The sequence below is a fragment of the Columba livia genome, chromosome 24 (genome assembly GCF_036013475.1).
Source record: "Columba livia isolate bColLiv1 breed racing homer chromosome 24, bColLiv1.pat.W.v2, whole genome shotgun sequence".
Taxonomy (NCBI): Eukaryota; Metazoa; Chordata; class Aves; order Columbiformes; family Columbidae; genus Columba; species Columba livia.
In genome coordinates this window covers 53856-59117 of record NC_088625.1, presented here as the reverse complement: position 1 = coordinate 59117, position 5262 = coordinate 53856, and the positions used below count along the sequence as shown (strand labels likewise).

The window sequence follows — 5262 nt, the reverse complement described above, 5'->3', positions numbered from 1 at the left end:
AACCAGCACTGAGGGTTTGTGACCGTGCCAGCGGCAGGACACGCCGACCGGACCGCCCTGGAACTCAGCAGGAGGTGGGTGTCGCGGACGGGGTCGGCGTTTGCCCCGCGGCGCCGTGCGCCGGCGCGGCTTAGCGAGCGCGTGCTTTCTCGTGCTCCTGCAGGCGCTGAAGAGGAACCCGGCGACGCGGGAAGACGGCCGTTGGCGCACAGGGCGTTTTCCTCTGCCAAAGATGGGTTCGGTCCCTCGGCCCTCTGAAAGCTAAGTGGAGGCGCGAGGGCTGGGAAGGGGCCGGGAATGGCAGGGACGGGGGGTTTAGCTCTGCTAAGGGCAAGGGCCGTCCAGGAACCGCGCCCTTGGCGCGGGTGAAGGGCCCGGGGACCTTTACCGCGCAATGCCAGCATGTGCCGGGCAGGGCAGCTCCAGCCTGCGTCTGCGTTGTGGTGTAGTTTGGGAAGCCTGCTTTGTGCCTGTCAGCCCATCCTGGGGTCTCGTTGTGTTCCAGGGGCACGAAAGGCCTCTCGGGTGCCATCCCGGGATCTGGAACGCCGGTGCCGATCGGGCGCCGGTTTTCTGGTGTCGGCAGCCGAAAGCGAGGCGGGTTCTTGTCTTTCAGCCATTTCTGGTCAGGGCTGTTTGCGGTGTTGTCCTGGGCTGTGCCGGCAGCCGGGCTCTCTAGCCATCCAGTCTCAGGGACTGGGCCTTCAAGATGCTGGGAAGAAGTTCTTACGTGTTGCAGCAGCTTCTCGTGTGGTTGCGCCGTCTCTGCTCGGTCGCGGCGGTGCCGCAGTCTCGTCAGGAGCCGTGACGTTGGGCTCCTTTTCCGTTTGGGGTTGCAGGAGCGGCTCCTCGCCTCGCTGCTGCCTCCCCGTAGATTATTGGGATCGATGCCCGTCTGGTCTCGGAGTGTCGTGTTCGTGGTGGAGCGTTTTTGGTGCTGTGGCAGTGGCGTGGTCTATAAGGTTCTGCGGAGCGTCTGTCGGCCCGGGTGCGCGTTTGGCTCGGAGCTGCTCTGCCCGGACGCGTGGAGTCAGGGGAGGGTGGACGGAGCTCTGGCGGTCCCCAGTTAACCTGCTGACGCGTTGAATTGCGTGGGCAGGGGCGGTGCGGTCATCTGGGATGGAGTAGCTGTGGGCAGGGGAGCGGAGGGTCCCCGCGCAGGCGTCCGAGAGCCTCCACGAGAGCTTGGGACGTTATTGCGCGCCAGAAAGCAGACCTGTGGGCTGGTCAGGCTGTTGATGGGCCGCTGGGTGACTTGTAGAATCACCTCATTTCAGGCGCAGAGGGACAACTTGGCACGGAAGAGCGACAGAGGAGGCGAGCTGTGCGCCTTAAGCAGGTGGGTCGGTGGGTGGTGCCAGAGGGAAGCTGTGCCGTGTGGCTCTCGCCAAGCTCGGTCGTTTCTCTGTTTCCTAGGTGCGAAGCGAAGAGGAAAGCGGGCTGTCGGCAGCGAAGCTCCTCGGGCAAGGTGAGCACAGAGTGCTGGGCCGAAGCGGCAGCTCGTTTCAGGTCCCGTGTTGCTGGCGAGGGTCCGAGCGTCCTTTGGTGGTGTTTTACAGGCGGCAGCTGAGCGTCTCGGCGGTCCGCGGCGTGGCAGTCAAAAGCAAGGGCGGCCGGGTGGGCGAGCGGCCCAGGTAAGGGAGGGCGAGCTGGGACCGTCTGCGGGCAGGCTGTGTTTTCGGGCGGCGTCCGAGAGCGTGCCTCTGGTTTTGCGGGTGCCGCAGACGAGCCGGAAGGGGCGAAGACGCACGCCGGCCGGCAGCCGAGAAGGTGAGGCGGCGGTGGGCGTTGAGGAGTCCGGTGTTGCCCGGTGTCTCGCTTCAGCGTTTCCTTCTCGCTTTGCAGGCGCTTTGTGGGCCCTTTGGACCGGGAGGAGCATTTGCGGTGAGCCGGGCTAGGGGCGAGGAGGAGCGTGGGGCCGGGGACTCGTTCCAGGCGCCACAGTTCTTTTGCTTCTCGCCGTCGTAGGCGTCACCAGCGCTGAGGGTTTGTGACCGTGCCAGCGGCAGGACACGCCGACCGGACCGCCCTGGAACTCAGCAGGAGGTGGGTGTCGCGGACGGGGTCGGCGTTTGCCCCGCGGCACCGTGCGCTGGCGCGGCCTAGCGAGCGCGTGCTTTCTCGTGCTCCTGCAGGCACTCAAGAGGAACCCGGCGACGCGGGAAGACGGCCGTTGGCGCACGGGGCGTTTTCCTCTGCCGAAGATGGGTTCCGTCCCTCGGCCCTCTGAAAGCTAAGTGGAGGCGCGAGGGCTGGGAAGGGGCTGGGAATCGCAGGGACGGGGGATTTAGCTGTGCTAATGGCAAGGGCCGTCTAGGAACCGTGCCCTTGGCGTGGGTGAAGGGCCCGGGGACCTTTACCGTGCAATGCCAGCGTGTGCCGGGCAGGGCAGCTCCAGCCTGCGTCTGCGTTGTGGTGTAGTTCGGGAAGCCTGCCTTGCGCCTGTCAGCCGATCCCGGGGTCTCGTTGCGTTCGAGGGGCACGGAAGGCCTCTCGGGTGCCATCCTGGGATCTGGAACGCCGGTGCCGATTGGGCGCTGGTTTTCTGGTATCGGCAGCGAAAAGCGTGGCGGGTTCCTGCCTTTCGGCCATTTCTGGTCAGGGCTGTTTGTGGCGTTGTCCTGGGCTGTGCCGGCAGCTGTGCTTTCTCCCCATCCAGTCTCAGGGACTGGAACTTCAAGATGCTGGGAAGAAGTTCTTAGGTTTTTCATCAGCTTCTCGTTTGGTTGCGACGTCTCTGCTCGGTTGTGGCGGTGCCGCCGTCTCGTCAGGAGCCGTGACGTTGGGCTCCTTTTCCGTTTGAGGTTGCAGGAGAGGCTCCTCGCCTCCCCGTAGGTTATTGGGATCGATGCTCTTGTGGTCTCGGAGCGTCGTGTTTGTCGTGGAGAGTTCTTGGTGCTGTGGCCGTCGCGTGGTCTATAAGGTTCTGCGGAGCGTCTGTCCGCCCGGGTGCGCCTTTGGCTCGGAGCTGCTCTGCCCGGACTCGTAGAGGCAGGGGAGGGTGGATGGAGCTCTGGCGGTCCCCGGTTAACCTGCTGACGCGTTAAATTGCGTGGGCAGAGGCGGTGCGGTCATCTGGGATGGAGTAGCCGTGGGCAGGGTAGCGGAGGGTCCCCGCGCAGGCGTCCGAGAGCCTCCACGAGAGCTTGGGACGTTATTGCGCGCCAGAAAGCAGACCTGTGGGCTGGTCAGGCTGTTGATGGGCCGCTGGGTGACTTGTAGAATCACCTCATTTCAGGCGCAGAGGGACAACTTGGCACGGAAGAGCGACGGAGGAGGCGAGCTGTGCGCCTTAAGCAGGTGGGTCGGTGGGTGGTGCCAGAGGGAAGCTGTGCCGTGTGGCTCTCGCCAAGCTCGGTCGTTTCTCTGTTTCCTAGGTGCGAAGCGAAGAGGAAAGCGGGCTGTCGGCAGCGCAGCTCTTCGGGCAAGGTGAGCACGGAGTGCTGGGCCGAAGCGGCAGCTCGTTTCAGGTCCCGTGTTGCTGGCGCGGGTCCGAGCGTCCTTTGGTGGTGTTTTACAGGCGGCAGCTGAGCGTCTCGGCGGTCCGCGGCGTGGCAGTCAAAAGCAAGGGCGGCCGGGTGGGCGAGCGGCCCAGGTAAGGGAGGGCGAGCTGGGACCGTCTGCGGGCAGGCTGTGTTTTCGGGTGGCGTCCGAGAGCGTGCCTCTGGTTTTGCGGGTGCCGCAGACGAGCCGGCAGGGGTGAAGACGCACGCCGGCCCGCAGCCGAGAAGGTGAGGCGGCGGTGGGCGTTGAGGAGCCCGGTGTTGCCCGGTGTCTCGCTTAAGCGTCTCCTTCTCGCTTTGCAGGCGCTTTGTGGGCTCTTTGGACCGGGAGGAGCATTTGCGGTGAGCCTGGCTAGGGGCGAGGAGGAGCGTGGGGCCGGGGACTCGTTCCAGGCGCCACAGTTTTTTTGCTTCTCGCCGTCTTAGGCTTCACCAGCGCTGAGGGTTTGTGACCGCGCCAGCGCCACGACATGCCGACCGGACCGCCCTGGAACTCAGCAGGAGGTGGGTGTCGCGGACGGGGTCGGCGTTTGCCCCGCGGCGCCGTGCGCCGGCGCGGCTTAGCGAGCGCGTGCTTTCTCGTGCTCCTGCAGGCGCTGAAGAGGAACCCGGCGACGCGGGAAGACGGCCGTTGGCGCACGTGGCGTTTTCCTCTGCCGAAGATGGGTTCCGTCCCTCGGCCCTCTGAAAGCTAAGTGGAGGCGCGAGGGCTGGGAAGGGGCTGGGAATCGCAGGGACGGGGGATTTAGCTGTGCTAATGGCAAGGGCCGTCTAGGAACCGTGCCCTTGGCGTGGGTGAAGGGCCCGGGGACCTTTACCGTGCGATGCCAGCGTGTGCCGGGCAGGGCAGCTCCAGCCTGCGTCTGCGTTGTGGTGTAGTTCGGGAAGCCTGCCTTGCGCCTGTCAGCCGATCCCGGGGTCTCGTTGCGTTCGAGGGGCACGGAAGGCCTCTCGGGTGCCATCCTGGGATCTGGAACGCCGGTGCCGATTGGGCGCTGGTTTTCTGGTATCGGCAGCGAAAAGCGTGGCGGGTTCCTGCCTTTCGGCCATTTCTGGTCAGGGCTGTTTGTGGCGTTGTCCTGGGCTGTGCCGGCAGCTGTGCTTTCTCCCCATCCAGTCTCAGGGACTGGAACTTCAAGATGCTGGGAAGAAGTTCTTAGGTTTTTCATCAGCTTCTCGTTTGGTTGCGACGTCTCTGCTCGGTTGTGGCGGTGCCGCCGTCTCGTCAGGAACCGTGACGTTGGGCTCCTTTTCCGTTTGAGGTTGCAGGAGAGGCTCCTCGCCTCCCCGTAGGTTATTGGGATCGATGCTCTTGTGGTCTCGGAGCGTCGTGTTTGTCGTGGAGAGTTCTTGGTGCTGTGGCCGTCGCGTGGTCTATAAGGTTCTGCGGAGCGTCTGTCCGCCCGGGTGCGCCTTTGGCTCGGAGCTGCTCTGCCCGGACTCGTAGAGGCAGGGGAGGGTGGATGGAGCTCTGGCGGTCCCCGGTTAACCTGCTGACGCGTTAAATTGCGTGGGCAGAGGCGGTGTGGTCATCTGGGATGGAGTAGCCGTGGGCAGGGTAGCGGAGGGTCCCCGCGCAGGCGTCCGAGAGCCTCCACGAGAGCTTGGGACGTTATTGCGCGCCAGAAAGCAGACCTGTGGGCTGGTCAGGCTGTTGATGGGCCGCTGGGTGACTTGTAGAATCACCTCATTTCAGGCGCAGAGGGACAACTTGGCACGGAAGAGCGACGGAGGAGGCGAGCTGTGCGCCTTAAGCAGG

The 5262-nt window shown here is 64.8% G+C and overlaps 1 long non-coding RNA gene across 1 annotated transcript; it reads left to right on the top strand.

Moving 5' to 3' along the window:
* The first annotated feature begins 468 nt into the window (after positions 1 to 468).
* LOC135576260 (uncharacterized) lies at positions 469 to 4869 on the top strand. Its single transcript, XR_010467843.1, has 4 exons — positions 469 to 1468; positions 1560 to 1884; positions 1969 to 2046; positions 4097 to 4869. It is a non-coding gene; the product is annotated as an uncharacterized LOC135576260 (long non-coding RNA).
* Positions 4870 to 5262: the final 393 nt, after the last annotated feature.